Raw genomic sequence first — 17,488 nt, forward strand, 5'->3', positions numbered from 1 at the left:
GGGGTACTTGGTAACTCCTCTTCCGAGTCATCAGAAGTTGAATCACTCATAGAGTGCTCTTTTTCAAGATCATTATTCACATAATCACCATAAAGCCTACAAATGGCATCAAAAACAAGAGTACTCTGCGAGTTGCCATCACTTCTCTCACATTTAGAGGAAAGATATACTATGTATCTCATCTTACAACGAGGATCCATGACTGAAGGAATTCCCAAAACCAAAAACATATCATTCAAGTATTTATCAATTCTCTGTAGCATTTTCTTGGCCACATTGCTGGCGAAACTATCTGAGTTGATGGATTAAGAAGAATGATGTTGGCAGTTGGATACTTTTGTTTCAAATAATGACTTAGCTACATCATGTGCAATTTTAACCAGCTTATAAACACATATGACTTTCCTCCATTCATCAGTAGATGGTATATCATAATTATCACGCACATGTTGTGAAGAAAACTCTCCCATTAACTCCAAATCTAAACCCTGTTTTAGCTTGAAGGCTGTGTAATCCCATCGAGGTGAATGATTAGACAACGAGCCTTTCTAATAATGTTAGATATCTCCTTAAATGCATCTTCCGTCATTAGATTAAACATCTCAGCACAACAGTTCACACAAAATAGCTGTCCGTTAAGTTTGGAGCCTCTTCTTTTCTTGAACGCTATCTTTAGTAATCTGAACCACTTCATCATAAACATTGATATTTGCCAAAGTGAGACCTGCTATCTTGCCCTTGATGTGCCAAGACTTCAGAATGGCCTGATCAAGGCAATCATCATTCTCAGCCCAAAGTGGCTGAAAACTAAAAACCCACTTTTTTAATTTCCACTTGTCATCAATAAAAAGCACATGAACTTATAGGTAGAGCCATTACGCTTGGCATAGCTCAAACTTTCAACGGAAAGGCTAATTTGTCCATCCATGTTGGTTAAAATGTGTTTAACCCTCAATTTATCTTCCTCATAAATTTGCAAGCAATTATTGTGAGAACCCGAATATAAAAATTAAGTAAATAATTAAATAATAATAATAATAATAATATTACAATCTCAAATATTTTGATGATAAAACCTAAAATGCAAACTAAATATTTAGTGGGTCTTTTAATTAATTTTAAACCTAAATAAATTTATGGTGAAAGTCTTTAATTTAGAGGCAAGATTTATTATAAAGAAATAAAATAAAATAAAATAGAGAAGTAGGTGTGACTTGAACTCTAGACCACAAGATTAATAAATAAGGCTCTTACCATTGAGTTGCATATAACTTATATATATGTTTTGTATATTTATATATTTATTTGACCTATGTGTGCCCAACACTAGTATAAAATAAAATATATACAAAACCTACAAAACCCTAACTCTCTTATTACTTTACAAAACAACAACAGCCCTTTGGGTTCCTAGCAGCAGCCGTGAGATTTAGTGAGAGAGGCAACAAAGCTGTGGTGAACAGTAAAGAGAGAAAGAGGAATTTAGCATTCGGCTCTGGGTAATCAATACTATGGGTAAGTAAACTGTTTAATTGCACTTCTATTATTATTATTATTATTATTATTTTTATCTTCCATAGTTGAGTTCATGAAACCGCAAGGATTATTCATTGAGGCATCTAGTAATTTTTGGGCTTGTGTGAAGGACATTCTAGTATATCAAACCTGGGTCATGGGAAATAATGATGGAAGAACAAGTGTTGTGTGGTTGCATGATTCTCATTGTGGAAGAGATGTGGCATTATCTTTTGTGTGTTTTGTTGATAGTGGACTGGTGCCCTTGTTTGGTATAGGTCTAGATATAATGTTTAAGGTTCAAACATTCATGTGTAAAACATTAATTTTGTGCAGAACCATAGAGTTTAAAAATCAAGAAATCATATCAAATGGATGAATTTTAAATTGAAATTTTTACAATAGATTAATTACATACTGAATTGTATATCTGAATTTTTTCATAATTTTTGGGAGTCAAAATCCATATAAATTGAGGTATTCAGATCTGTCCAGAAAACCAGTCCAAAACAGGAAATTCGGGAGTGTTGTTCTCTTTGGGTATAAATCCAAAAATTATCAAATTAGTGTCATTAGAACCGGTTACGAGTCTAGTTTCGCACGTTTTTGGCCTTTCATTGATTGCTCGTGTATATTAAGAGAACCATCAATTTCTTTAAAGTGCTGCAGAAAACAACCTGTTTGGATATAATAAATTGTAGAAAATTATTTTGATAAGCAAATCAAGTGAAACCAATTGGGTTTGAAACTTAGGATATATTAGATCATATCTGGAGGTTATTGGAATTTTTCGAACAACGTGGAGTGGGTTTTGTAATTTTCAAAGTTAGCGAATAGATTGGGAAAACTTGTTTAAAACACTGTTTCATCTCCAAGTCATTTTTAGTTAAGTTTCGATCGGAATCTATGTCTTGGGTGATTTTAGACCTTGAAGAATATGAACTTAGGTAATATTTTAGAGTAACGGTGAGTTGGGTTGAGCCGTGTTGGTGCGCTTTAGTTTGAGGTTACTTAGTTTCTATTTTTTTTTAGTATTTTTAAATTAGTTGTGACGTGTAGTTTTTATACTTGGTTCAGGCCACTAGTTGGACTTCTACACTCTATACGAGGATTATATTATTTCGTTTTCAGGTGAGTAGTTTCATGCTACATATTTTTATAAATGTTCCCCTACCCTGAACTGTTGGAAAATTAAATTGTTGTTTCATGATTAAACTGTTTTGATAAATTATTATATTATCAATTGAATCAAATTATTTCTGAAACATGTGTGAACTTGGCATACTGTAAACTATTTGTTTTGGTCTCATGTTTATAATGATAAACTACCATGTTTTGCGAAACTGATGTGTATTGATTATTGGGACCATGTGTGTATTTAGTCCAGGGAAATTATTCCACTGTGTGTGGTGACTCTGGCCACTAGGGAACAGATCCGGGTTGAGCCGTAATGACTCTAGTGCTCAACGATTGTAAGGAAAAGACCTTTAAAAATAACTAGGTGACCTTCAATCGGATCGTCTTTGAGAAAAGGTCCAGGTGCCACCCTGAGGATGACTCTTAGTTCGGTATTGGATCCAACGGGGCTTATAGCCTGAGAAATGTGTGGCAGATTATTTGTTTTTATTGGTACCCAAAAAATTATTGGTGTTCATGTTATGATCTGTTTTAAGTGGAAAATGTTGTTTATCATGTTCTTGCGAGACATGAGTATTTTAAGTGTTAAACTGTGAAACCTTCTTTTTGAAACACATTGTATTTACCAAACTGTATGCCAATCTAGTTTCTGTGATATATATCTTATTTTGGAATTGAACCCTGTTTTCAAAACTGTATTTACTACTCACTGAGCTATCAGCTGACTTAGTTGTTTACCATTTCCAGGTGTTAGAAGGACTTAGGGTGGACTCATGGCATAGCGGGGACTCAACTGCATGGACCTCTAGGGCATTTCTTTAGTTTAGAGTGTTATGTCAAGTTTGTGCATATTTATATTTATTCTTATCGAAGTTCATTTAGGATTATTTTTGATATGTGGGTTGTTTATATCCCATAAGTTTGGATGGTTTTGATTACGGTTGATTTTGCCGTTTATAAAAGATAACATGTCTGGATTGAGTTTTGGTTATTTATTATTGGACTATTGTTCAGTTGTTCAATGTGATTGGATTCGTGTTTAGGCTTACATGTGCCTTGGGCTAAGTCCCTGTGGGCTACGGCCGGTCACGTCCGGATTTGGGGTGCGACAATTATCTTTGAGAGGATCATAATCTAGTGGAAACCATGGAAAAAGCTCTGCCACGAGACTAACAATCTGTAGCCTCCCTTCCAAGCACATGAACTTTGCCAATTCACGCCGCCCTTTCTGTAAGTCAATAACAGCATCCACAACAGTGTCGATGCTGATTTTAGTATCTGATACAGAATCACCATCACCATCATCATCTTCATCATCAGCAGCATCCAAATCCCAATCATAATGATTATCATTATCATTCCTTTAGACACCATCAGCATCATCAATTTCATTATCCTGCTTCTTACCTAATGAAAGCAACCAATATGTTGAGATAGTTATGTAGAAGCAACAAGCCAAAGTAACAGTAAAGGGGCATGAGATACTCTGTCTCCAAATTACTATGTTTCAAAACACTCACAGCTGTTGGGTAATGCTTCGAGATTTCACATGATTCAATGACTATGAGTGTATTGGGGCAAACAGTAGGTTTTTTTTGGGCATTTCAAAGTATCCAACCCATTAATGAGAGAAAATATTGAGTCACTGTGATGCACTCTCAAAAGTATCTAAATTCTTAACAAATTTCATGGTGGCATTGAACTAAAAATTGCAACTTATATATTGTATAGCATTTCCAAAAAAAAAAAATAATTGCAAACAATTAGTTTTGAGAAGAAATTACCATTAACAACACCATCAACTCCATTGATTTCATTACCAAAGTAATTTTTCCCCTTTTTCATACAAGCAGTACCATCAATTTCTCAGTTCTGCATTGTATCTAACCAAAAACAACAATATTCAACACACACACATAATATAAAGTGATCACGTAAATACAAAATTGAAATAAAAAAATTTGTGGCCTAGCTATTAAAAATTCAAACATAGAACAAAGTAAAATCTCAACCAAACAGGCATTTGATAGAAATTAATCCATAATGGCTAGCAAAGCAACAACCAAACCTGATTTCAAAGTGATTGGTTTGAAACACTTGAGAGAGAATTAGGGCTCATTGTTAGGTGCTTTGAGAGTAATATTGGGGGAATGATTGGCATGGGAAAATTAGGAAGGCCTTGTTATGATTTACTTAGCCAATCTTATTTTATTTGGATTACGTCTCTTTTTATTTTGGGCACATCACCTCTCTGTTATATTGAAAATCTTTTTATAAAAAATCAAAAAATATATTAGTTTAGTACATCCCAAACAACTCCCGTTCACTTGGCTAATGAGAGCGATGATATTACGGTTGTGATTACTTTGTGAGTATGATGAACCGTTTAGATTAATTGAAGATCATGAAAGTGTAAGTCGTCCAGTATTTAATACTACATAAAAATATATTTAAACATATAAAAAAGTATATTAAAAAATGTATAAAAATATGTACTATTAAAATTTTAATTTATTACTATTATTTAATTATTAACAAACGAACCTTTGACTTTTTTTATTATTTATTTTTATGTCAAACATTTTTAAAAGAACAAAAAAATACTATGTTACCTTCTATTCTACAATAACAATTTGTCATACTTAAAATTGTTATGAATTAATGATATTTATAAAAAGAAGAAGAAATCGCACTTGGAAAATTTTTCTTACAAATAGGTCACTTTAAATAAATAAAAATAAAATGATAGTTAAAAGGAGTAGTGACAAACAAGAGTAAGCAACAATACTGCCAACAGTACATACAAGTTCAGCACCACAAAATAGAAACAACTATTTACAAAAGCCCTGTTCAAATATAGTCATTAAATCTAACAAAAAAAAAAAAAAAAAAAACTCCTTGATACTTGACTTCAGTGACCAAAATAAATGCCACCAAATAGAATTGCCTCAGCCAAGTTGATTCCCAATGCCAGCCTAACGAGAAGGAATCACAAGCTTCATGACATCACAGCAGCAGGCAGCCAAAAAGTTTCACCTGTTCAAGAGTTCAACCATCCCTCTAAAAAAAAAAAACCATTGAGTCCACACACAACAAACAAACAAAAACAAAAAAGAGAGGAAAACAAGGTCTTGTTTGATTTTGTTTTTGTTATCTTTGTTTTCAATCTTCAAGTTTTCAAAAATAATGAAATATTTGAAGACATCCACCGTTTTCATATTGTTTCATTATTGTGCAAAAACAGTTTTCGTAAATTCGCATACAACTTCTAATGTTTTCTAGAGTAGTTTGTATTCAGACTTTTTTCCCCTTGAGAGAACAGTTCTTGGAAACAACTTGTCAAAAAAGTTTAATTTCTAGAAAATGAAACAAAAAACACAGCAAAAACACAACCAAAAGGGCTCATGATAGTGTATGTAGCCTAACAAACAAGGAAGGGACCATCACTAAATTACTCATCAGTGAGAAACATTTTTGCTCCTTATGGGCAAAGAATTTTGGTTCCCTAAACGTCTTTGTGATTCGCAAACCATCTTTGAAAAAACATCACTGCACTCATCAAGTCTGGCCCCAAGGCAATTATGCTTCTTCTTTTTTGGGTATAATCTTATCATTTTCATTTTTGTGCAAATTTTGGTTCCCTAAAACCTTGTGCTTCACAAACCAGCTTCGAAAAAACATCATGGCACTCATCAAGCCCGGCCCCAAGGAAGCTTTGTCTGAAGTAGCAACAGATATTGGTATCACCAAAACATCACGAGCAATCCTGGAGAGCGTAGGATACTTGGAGCTTGCAACTTTCCACCAAGTCAATGCATGGAAATCCTGGCTCCACCCTATGATAGGTTCCTCCAAATACAAATCCAATTCTGACTTGACCTGCCTAGAACTAGAAGATCGGAGGAACTATTTGTACTCTTGCAATAAACTCAATGTGCCATTTGAATCATTCTCTTTGTGCATGGCCTTCAAAACCTTTGAGTAGCTATAATCGCCCTTAAATTTCAAAGAAGAAAATTCTACGTATTTCATCTTGAAGCGAGGATCCATCACTGAAGCAATTGCCAGTACCAAGTACATACTGTTCATATACTTGCTAAACGACTGAAGCAATTTCTTACTCACATTAGTTAAAACATTATTTGACCTGGAGGATCGAATGAAGTATGCCCGAAGCTCTTGAAGATGATGGAGATAGATGCTAGCAGTTGAATACCCCATTCCAAATAATGGAAACACTATGCCATATATGTCGTCTATATATCTATTGATATTACGGACTTTCCTCAATTCCTTGGCCGACGGTTTATCATTCCTGGAATCCCTATATCTGCAAGAAAATGTACCTCGAGAATGTAGTAGTGAAGCCTCTTTTATCTGGTTGTTTTTGTTATACCATGAAAGCTCCTGTTCCTTAAATGAACACATACTGCCAATCTTGTCAACAATCTTAGTTATCTGTTTATTTGCATCTTGCACCATGAGACTGACAATGTCACTGCAGCAACACACTCGAAATAGCCGTCCATTAAGTGGGAGCTCCTTCTTTCCGCGAATGTGATCCTTAACAATCTCAATTGTTTCATCATAAATACTGCTATTTGACATAGTGATTGTGGATATCTTTTTCTTAATGCCCCACTCTTTCAAGGAATTTAGAATGACTTCATGCAGAGCAGCTTGTGATTGATGCCCAACACAAGTGAAATTAAGAATCCACTTTTGCATCTCCCAATTATCATCAATGAAATAAGCTGTTGGGCACAAATAATCAGAACCACTCTTGCCAGGTTTTGCAGAACTCAGTATGTCTACAGAGAGGCTGATCTGCCCATCCAAATACCTTTAAGTCCCTTTAATTTTCTCTCTCTCTTCCTTCAAAAATTTGAGGCACCAAAGCCTAACAAAATCAAAACTAACGTGAAGTTGAGGGTCAAGCATTTGTATAATTTCCTTAAAATGTTTATCTTCAACTGCCTTGGGTGGTGACCTTTGTGAGAGCTAGGTGGGCTTTTTCTTCGTTGACCAAATCTTCATTGAGATTCATTCTGTTATCTGCAAACCACGAAATGACATCACTGTCATTGTTTCATGATTAAAATCATCAGAATTCAATGAAACACTCTAAACACGTCAATATAAAAGAGTCATATTAATTTATTCTCATATGCAATGACAGACTCTAAAACGTTAGAACAATTAAATATCACAAGTACTTTAGATAAACTCACTTTATTTACTCGAGTATGGAACCAGCAATAGAATAAAAAAATGGTTAACGTTTGCAACAAATTCTTGGTAGATCTGCATTTGCAAGTACTCATTACATCCATTTTGTTTTTAACAAAAACATCAACCGTATTATACGTGTTTTCATTAATTTTTTGCAAATTCTAAAAACAATAATGGCATGTAATGTAACCACATATCCATTTATATGCCTACTTTTAGGATTATAATATGAATAATGCTATTGTGGCCAAACGTGGCTACAAAACATTGACAACCAAATGATGCATCACCAATCCATAGATGCAATACATGAAAGGTGGGGCCCACTCCTTTGGTGACATTACCCAACTTTTGGCATCCAAATTTAATCACAAAAGTATTATTGAAATACATCCATCTAACCACTATTTGATTCTTTTTGTTTACTCTCTTCGTTCTTTTCTTTCTTTCTCCCCCAAAAGAAAGGAGAGAAAAACCCAAGTGCCAAGTGGGTCTTAAATCCTGCCATCCCTAGTGGGATTAGACTATTTTTAATTTGAACCCTATTACATTTCTTGAAGGGTCTTGCTAACAAGTTTGTCTCGACATAAGGAAAAGACAAAAGAAAGGAAGAACGAACACATGACACCTTTCATTAATTTCAAGACACTTATCATTGATTTCAAAAAAAATTTACAAAACATTTTTTTATTTACACTATTCACAATATTAAACAATATCTCAAGAGCACTTATGAACATTTGCCTTTCTTAAAATATAAGAGAGTTCAAAAGTTATATACATACACATAAATGAATTCCCAATAAAAGAATGCTTCAAATTAGAAACATCCATTCCTAGGTATATATACCATAGGAGAGTCAACAATCACAGATTTCTATACATGTATACAATATTACCTTCAGAAATTGCCGTCTATATATTATTTTACTCACTATTGAATTTTTGAAAGCAGATAGTAGCATATAGAAATATAACTAACTACATATTATAAAGGAATACACATACTAGAAAACACATCATCTACCTTGAGAGAGAGAGAGAGGGGGTGATTCATAGATAGACAATTTGCACATACATTCATAACTATAACAAGAGTGAACAATTAGAGTTTCTATGATTCTATTGCTAATATAATATGCCCGAGAGATTTTTTTTTTTTTTGTGATCTTGTGCAGCGAAAAGCATGGCATAGGCTGGCTTTTTTTTTTTTTTTTTTTGTGTGTGTGGGGTTATTTTAGTTACAAAAAATAAAACATGTTAAAAAGATAAAACAGGTTAAACAGAGATGGAATAATCATATCATTATCATTATAAACAGAGATGTCTACGTGGCAGATGGTGAGGGATATTGCTTGCTAATAAACAAACAAACAAACGGATGGGCATGCATGGCATGGCATAGGCTGGCTTCTTTTTTTTTTTTTTTTTTTTAGTTAATAAAATATGTTAAAAAGTCAATAAAATAAAATGTCACATCTAAATCATAATCATTTTATTTTTTCTCTTACAAAAGTTAAAAAAGTCAAAAAACTCATCCTAAATGAAACTTTTTAGCCACAGGCTAAAATAGTCAAAAAGTCAAAAATTTAACCCACATTCCAAACGAAGGCATAGAGAGTTGGTTCAGGTGATTATAATGTTATAGGTTCTAAATTTTCTATCAAATGAGTTATCAAATCTCACTATAGGCTTCACATCTATGTAAGAAATTTAAGGTGTGTTTGGCTTGGTTTTGAGAGATAAATTTTTTTAAAAAAAATTTGGGGAGAGTTTAGATTTTTTTTTTTAAATTTATTTGGTTGTATATTTTGAAAATAGTTTTGGAGTATGAGAGTTTGTGATGATTTAATATTTTGTTGTAGTTGAGTAGATGTGTGTGAGAGAAAAAGTGATTGAATATGAGAGAGGAAAGAGAAAAAATGATTGATTGATGTGTAGAAGATAGAAAGTGATTTTGGAATTTTTTTTCAAAATCACTAAACCAAACAAAATTTTAAATTTTTTTCCCCAAAATTACTCTCTTAAAAGCAAACCAAACAAGGCCTTATTTAGTAAAAAATTAATATACCTGACATTACTCCTATCTTTTGACTATCATCTCATCTCTAAATAAATGTGTAGATTAAATATAAACAAATAAAAAATGTTACTAAATAAAATCTTATCACTAAGTTTTTGGGTATCAATAAATGGCCTTGTTTGGGAACCCAAGTTTGAAGCTAAAATATCCTCAAACACTAAAAAAATCAAATAGCCTCAAATAATATCACAAACTAATGATTTATATTATAAAAATAAAAAAATAAAAAGCAGCTTATCAGTGGCAGCCAGCCTACACTGTCACGTTAACAGTGCACTGATAGCCTAACATTGTCGTGTTGGCAGGTTGTTGCACAGGTAGTAAATGATAATTTTCCTCCTTTAGACCAATTTTGGAATAGACCAATTTTGAAAAAAGTGAAGTTAGGAATAAATTTGTCATTTCAACCTCAAATATCATTTCAAACACATTTTTCAATACAATAATTAACAAAAAAATTCAACCGAACTTTCCAAACGTAAAAACTAAAATAACCTACTAAAATAGTTAAATAGCTAAAAAGTAAAAAAAGTAACCACTTCTCAAACAAGGCCAATATTAATCAAGTGATTACCTAAATTATCTTATTTATATAAGAGTTTACACAACGTAGTGTCACGATTGCTCTGTGCTGTTCAATAAATCCCTAATATTTATCGGTTTTTGTACAATGATCTTATCTTTTATATTATAAATTTGTAATCTTTCATATTATAAATTTGTATATACAAAAAAAAAATTAAATTAATTTGACGATCGTAATCACATGATTTGATTACATTAATCTTTAAAAAAACAGAAAAAAAAATTTATGTCTAAAATCATATTTTATGCTATTTTTTTTTTAAAAAGTATATATATATTTTGAAAATATGTGATCAATACGGCCATTGAATCAATTTAAAAAAAAAAAAAATTCCCCATAAATGACATATACAGAAGAATTCACTATACTCTATATGAAAGAATTAAATTATCCAACAATGGCCCGTAATGAGCCAAAAGAACAGAGCTGGACAACTCATCGACCAGACACAAGCAATTTCGTAAATAATTTTCCTTATAAACATCATATATATATATATATAAGGGGAGAGAGAGAGAGAGAGAGAGCATGCTCATGCAAGCAATAAAGTAGACAGGGCAGGACCCAACATCATAAACCACATTCATGAGTAGCTAACATAACCTTCTGTTCTTTCATGGGGGCTTTTCTCATATTAAGCCTAATTTGTATCTTAATTCTTAAATCAGGTCTAGTTTGGACAGAATTTCTAAATTACATTAAAGCGTTATTACAAATCGCACTTTCACTGTTTGAAGCTCAAAATGTAATGAATAGTGAAAGCGATATTCAAAAACACGCTTTAATTAAGAAAGCGTGGTTGCACAATCACGCTTTTAACATAAAAATTTTTCCCGAATAAACGCTATTTGAAATCGCGCTTTATGTGAAAAAAATTTTCTGAAGAAAACACTATTTGAAATAGTGCTTTCTGTGCATCTGATTTTTTGTGAGGAAAATACTATTTGGAATAGCGTTTTTACTGTTGACACAACCACGCGTGGATTGAAACCACGATTTCACTTTTCATTTATTTATATATTTATTTATTTTTTAATATTTTGTTTTTTTTCCTGTTCTCATTGTTTTGGTGATAATGTAATTCATAAAAAAAATTTGGCATTGTCATGTTGAAATTTTTTTTTTTTTTCTTTTGTCTTTGTTTTGGTTTACAAGGAGTAATTCAGAAATTTTACAAAATATGGGAAAAACCTCTTCTTTTCATATATTAATTTCTGTTACATCATATGAGAAAAGCCTCTTCTTTATATATTAATTTTACATAATATTTTTAACTAATTACCAAACATTTGGGAATTAAGCCAATTTATATATCATTTAAATTTTTATGGGAAAAACCTCTTTTCATATATTAATTTTACATAATATTTTTCATATATATAATTTTAAAATCATGTTCATTTAGATATAATTAAGCCAATCATGTGTCATTTACAAAATTCATGCTTTCACTGTTCACTACAGTAAGCATAGATTGAAACCACGCTTTCACTGTTCATTTAAATTAATTATAATTTTTTTTTTGAAATTTTTTTTTTCTGTTGTCATTGTTTTGGTGATAATGTAATTCATAAATTTTTGTTGGCTTTACTGAAGCCGTTCTCATGTTAATTTTTTTTTTTCTTTTGCCTTTGTTTTGGTTTAGAAAGTGTAATTCAAAAAATTTTTTTGTCTTTACTAAAATCGTTTTAATGTAAATTTTTTTTGTTTATTGTTTTGTGTTTGTTTTGGGTTAGAAGGTGATAATGTAATTAATAATTTTTTTTTTTTTTTTTTGGCTTTACTAAAGCCGTTTTCATGTAAATTTTTTTTTTTCTTTTGTCTTTGTTTTGGGTTAGAAGGTGTTATTCAAAAAATTATTTTAGCCACCGCGAGAGCTCCTAAAATAAATTTTGTCAACATTTTTATAATAAAACTTAATACATAATATACGAAGTCACTAATTTACTAAATACTCATACAGGCATGAAAACAACATAACTGAAGTTGCAAATGTAATAGTTTTCAGTTACATAGGTATTACAGACATAAGTCTCCCACAAAAATACATTCTGGACACCATGAACTGAACACACATTACATACATCCTGGACACCCTGAACTGAACACACAATACATAAACATAACCATAAACATTTGACAGAGAAACACCGAATTCATGACCTAATATTGCATATTAATAGCCGCAACATTTGACAGACACAATACATAAACATAAACATAACATAACAGTTATACTTAGTCTAACACAGACATTACATATTAATGCATGACCTAATATTGCCGAAGTGTAGACATTAACACCTAATTCGCGCTTAAATCAGCAAGTGGCTCAGAGTCTAAATAATCCAAAAGCTCAGTGTCAGAAACAAGTTCAGGATCCTCCATGATACCCTTGATAGCCGCAACATTTGGTTCTATTTTGTTCTTCTGGGCATCCTTCTTAACTATGTATAGCTGCATATCACGGGCTAACCTACGGCGCATTTGAGAAATCTCACGTTGTAGTCTTTCACATAGTCGATCAACATTATCAGGATCTTCCTTTTGGATCTCAACAGAACGTGCTTTTGGCACCTTCAGTCGATTTTCCCGACATAATCTTTCCATTTGCACTCGCTCTATAAATAGTGCGGGCCACTTCAAAAGTCTAGCGTCTGTTAAACCATATCCTGTTTGATTATCTGATGGATCCATACATGAACCTCCTTGAACTGGATAATACTTGGGCATCAAAAAATGTCTCTTCCCAAACCTATCACGATAACCACAAGCATAATCTAAAACAGGTATTCCCACTCCCTCCCATGAATCGTCTTCAGCATCGCTACGTCCCCTTCCCCCTCCTCATCGTGAACTGTCACCCCTTTGCAAGTTCCTACCACCTCTGCAATTCCCACTCCCTCTCATGAACCATGTAGCCATGCTAATTTTTTAAAACAAATGAATGATAATTTCGTAGGGCGAAATGAGTTGTAAGGTTGTGTCTTCACCTTTAGTCGTTTATATAGTTGGTTATGAACGACTTTAGAAAGATGCCTCTGCATGACAATCCCACATATATGAACAAGGTATGAGTTGTCACTAGACTGAAAAAATAGAGAAAAGCAAATACTGTGTACGAAGTCACGTGACTTGAGAATCCATCTGCATATACGGACAAAATAAGGGCATGTTGACTGTAAGGTAAATTAGTAAATTCACTGTTGCCATGTGACTTTCTGAATTGAGAATCCCACATATATCAATAAGAGATGAGTTGTCACTGTAATAAAAAAATTGAGTAAAAAATCGAAAAAACCAAAGCCTATGCACCAAGTCACATGACTTCACAATCCATCTGCATATACGGACAAAATAAAATTAAATGCTCGATGTAAGGTAAATCAGTGAATTCGCTGTTGCCATGTGACTTTCTGAATTGAGAATCCCACATATATCAATAAGAGATGAGTTGTCACTGTAATAAAAAAAATCGAGCAAAAAATCAACTTGACCAAAGCCTGTGTACCAAGTCATATGACTTGACAATCCATCTGCATATATGGACAAAATAAGGGCATGCTCACTGTAAAGTAAAGCAGTGAATTCACTGTTGCCATGTGACTTTCTGAATTGAGAATCCCACATATATCAATAAGAGATGAGTTGTCACTGTAATAAAAAAATCGAGCAAAAAATCGAGAAAATCGAAGCCTGTGCACCAAGTCACATGACTTGACAATCCATCTGCATATACAGACAAAATAAGGGCATGCTCACTGTAAGGTAAATTAGTGAATTCACTGTTGCCATGTGACTTTCTGAATTGAGAATCCCACATATATCAATAACAGATGAGTTGTCACTGTATATCAAATAATCGAGCAAAATATCGAGAAAACCAAAGCCTGTGCACCAGGTCACATGACTTCACAATCCATCTGCAGATACTGACAAGTCTCTCCACGATTTGACTACTCAATGTTTGAAAAATGAAGCTTATGTAGGCAATGTTGTGTTTCACTTAGCTATGCATCATTCGTTGTTACGACCTACTATTTGTACCAACGGGAAAAGTATGACTATTTGAATTTTTGTTGTCATTTGAAATTATTTGAAAATCAACTTTTGAATATTCGATTTGTAACATTTTGGGAAACATTTACAATCTCAACTTTTGAAATCAACTTTAAAATAATGATGGATCTTGTGAGTGAAACGTGGGTTAGGTAGGAGTACTTGGCCACCAATGTTTGTGAATATCATGGCGCATTCAAATCTGTTTAGAAAACTGGTGCATTCAAATCTGTCTAGAAAACTGTGTTACACAGTAATTTCGAAAGTGTTGTTCTCTTTGGGTATAAATCTGAAAAATAACAAATCAGCGTCATTAGAACTGGTTACAATTCTAGTTTCTATACTAAGAGAATCGTCAATTTCTTTAAAAATGTGCAGAAAACAATCTGTTTGGGCATAATTAATTGTAAATAGTGATTCATCCCAACTGAATCAAGTAAAACCCATTGGGTTTTAAACTTAGTCCCCCAACTGGACCAACCACTTGGGTTTGAGCTTGTTTGTCCAGCCCTCGAAGTTTAGTTTTCTGTCAACCCCCCATTCCTTACCAGAGTCATCATTTATACTGGACTTACAAGAATTGGAAGGTGACACTTTCTTCTTTCCTGATGGAGATTGAAATTCTTTACGTAGAGGATCCCTATTCGACGGGGCCCAGTTAAGGGAAGCTTTTCACTGAGCTACCTGCTCTGTTTTATGTGTTATTGAAGGCGGTAGTTCGTTTGTCTGAACTTTATTAGTTCCCCAACTGGACCAACGACTTGTCTTTGAGCTTGTTTGTCCAGCCCCCGAAGTTTAGTTTTCTGTCAACCCCCCATTCCTTACCAGAGTCATCATTTGTACTGGACTTACAAGAATTGGAAGGTGACTCTTTCTTCTTTCCTAATGGAGATTGAAATTCTTTACGTAGAGGATCCCTATTTGACGAGGCGCAGTTAAGGGAAGCTTTTCACCGAGCTACCTGTTCTGTTTTATGTGTTATTGAAGGTGGTAGTTCGTTTGTCTGAACTTTATTAGTCCCTGAATTGGACAAACCACTTGGCTTTGAGCTTGTTTGTCTAGCCCCCGAAGTTTAGTTTTCTGTCAACCCCCTATTCCTTACCAAAGTCATCATTTTTACTGGACTTCTAGGAATTGGAATGCGACTCTTTCTTCTTTCCTGATGGAGATTGAAATTCTTTAAGTAGAGAATCCCTATTTCACAAGCCCCAGTTAAGGGAAGCTTTTCACCGACCTGCCTATTCTGTTTTTTGTGTTATTGAAGGCAGTAGGTCGTTTCAACGAGTTTAGTTTTCTGTCAACCCCTCATTCATTACCAGAGTCATCATTTTTACTGGACTTCCAAGAATTGGAAGGTGACTCTATCTTCTTTCTTGATGGAGATTGAAATTCTTTGTAAATTGATCCCTATTTCACCAACCCCAGTTAAGGGAAGCTTTTCACCGAGCTACCTATTCTGTTTTATGTGTTTTAAGTATTCACATAATTCAACATACATTAATCCATTCATTAATCCAGAACATTCATTAACTCATTGCAATTCAATAAAGAAAGTCATGAACTAATAAATGTGTAGTTATAAATGTAATTATTTCATAAACTTCAGGTTCATAAAACAAATACTTGAAATACATCCGTACGTTAGATGAACAACAACATTGTCTTACACTCCAGTAACGAACATACAACACAACATACATACAAACATATATGAAAGATAACGGTGTTTGATTTTTTATTCCTCATCTGACATGTAGTAGTCAGAGAGATATTTTTCATTGTTTAAGACATTATTTCGCTCAGTCACTGTCCAATCTTTGTTGCTTGCTTCTATCATTTCAGTGGCTAGCTGAAGCATGAAATGTCGACATCTTCGCATCAACATTCTGTTGTTCTCCTTCTTAATTCTGCTAGCTGCTTTTTCATAGTCACTCACATTTCGTCTAGCCATGGTCAATGAACGACGATGAGGTACCGGTGCCCCAAAGTTACGTAGATCATTAAACAATCATTCTTGCTCCGTTACCCTGAATGCCCATTCTGCTCGAATACCAGCATAATAATCCTTCGGACTCGAGTACTTTTCGCTCTTGTAGTCATAGGTAAATGGAGGTAGCAGCCACACTTTTGGATTTCTTTGTCGGCATGAACTTCCTGCATCTCTTGAAGACATTGTTGATAAAATAAAAAAAAAATTAATAATAATAGTAATTATAGATATATTACTATTGTTATGACTTTAACAAACATCATACTGGGGTATTTATAGACATCATAGTGGGGGTTAACTAGAGATGGTCTGGTGACGATAATGCGTGCTGGGGTACTATGGAATAAGTGATACACGTGATATTATTTTATGTTATTCATTTCATGCAATTTTAAGTACCTATGACTTTATGTACCTGTGATGTAGTCACGGACGTGGTTGTCAGGTAAAATCATAATTGTAGGCCAGAGGATCACAATGCAATCCCTTCATATTCGAGCAGTCATTTGTCAAATAAAACAAAATGCAGTGAGTTGTCACATCGCCACATGAAACAGAGTGCAAGTAAATACACAACCGTCCAACTCACTTCGACCTATAAAACTATCGCTGTTTTTTTCACCAAAATAATAAAATGGTCACTTGATATGTAAACACGATTGGAACTTTGCGGCCTATATTTTACCTTATTTTCACTTAATGAACTTCACAGTCATCCCATTTTCATTGTTATTACACAACCGTCCATCATGTTTTTTTTTTTTCACCAACATAATAGCATTTTCTGCTTCTTTTCACAGTCGTATTAATGTGACTTAGATGAATTCTGAAATGTGAGGAAAAAACAAAGCATGTAAGTTGCGCTGCAGAAAGTCACATGCATCAC

This window comes from Camellia sinensis, chromosome 6 (assembly GCF_055761805.1).
Source record: "Camellia sinensis isolate YWXY chromosome 6, ASM5576180v1, whole genome shotgun sequence".
NCBI classification, from domain to species: domain Eukaryota; kingdom Viridiplantae; phylum Streptophyta; class Magnoliopsida; order Ericales; family Theaceae; genus Camellia; species Camellia sinensis.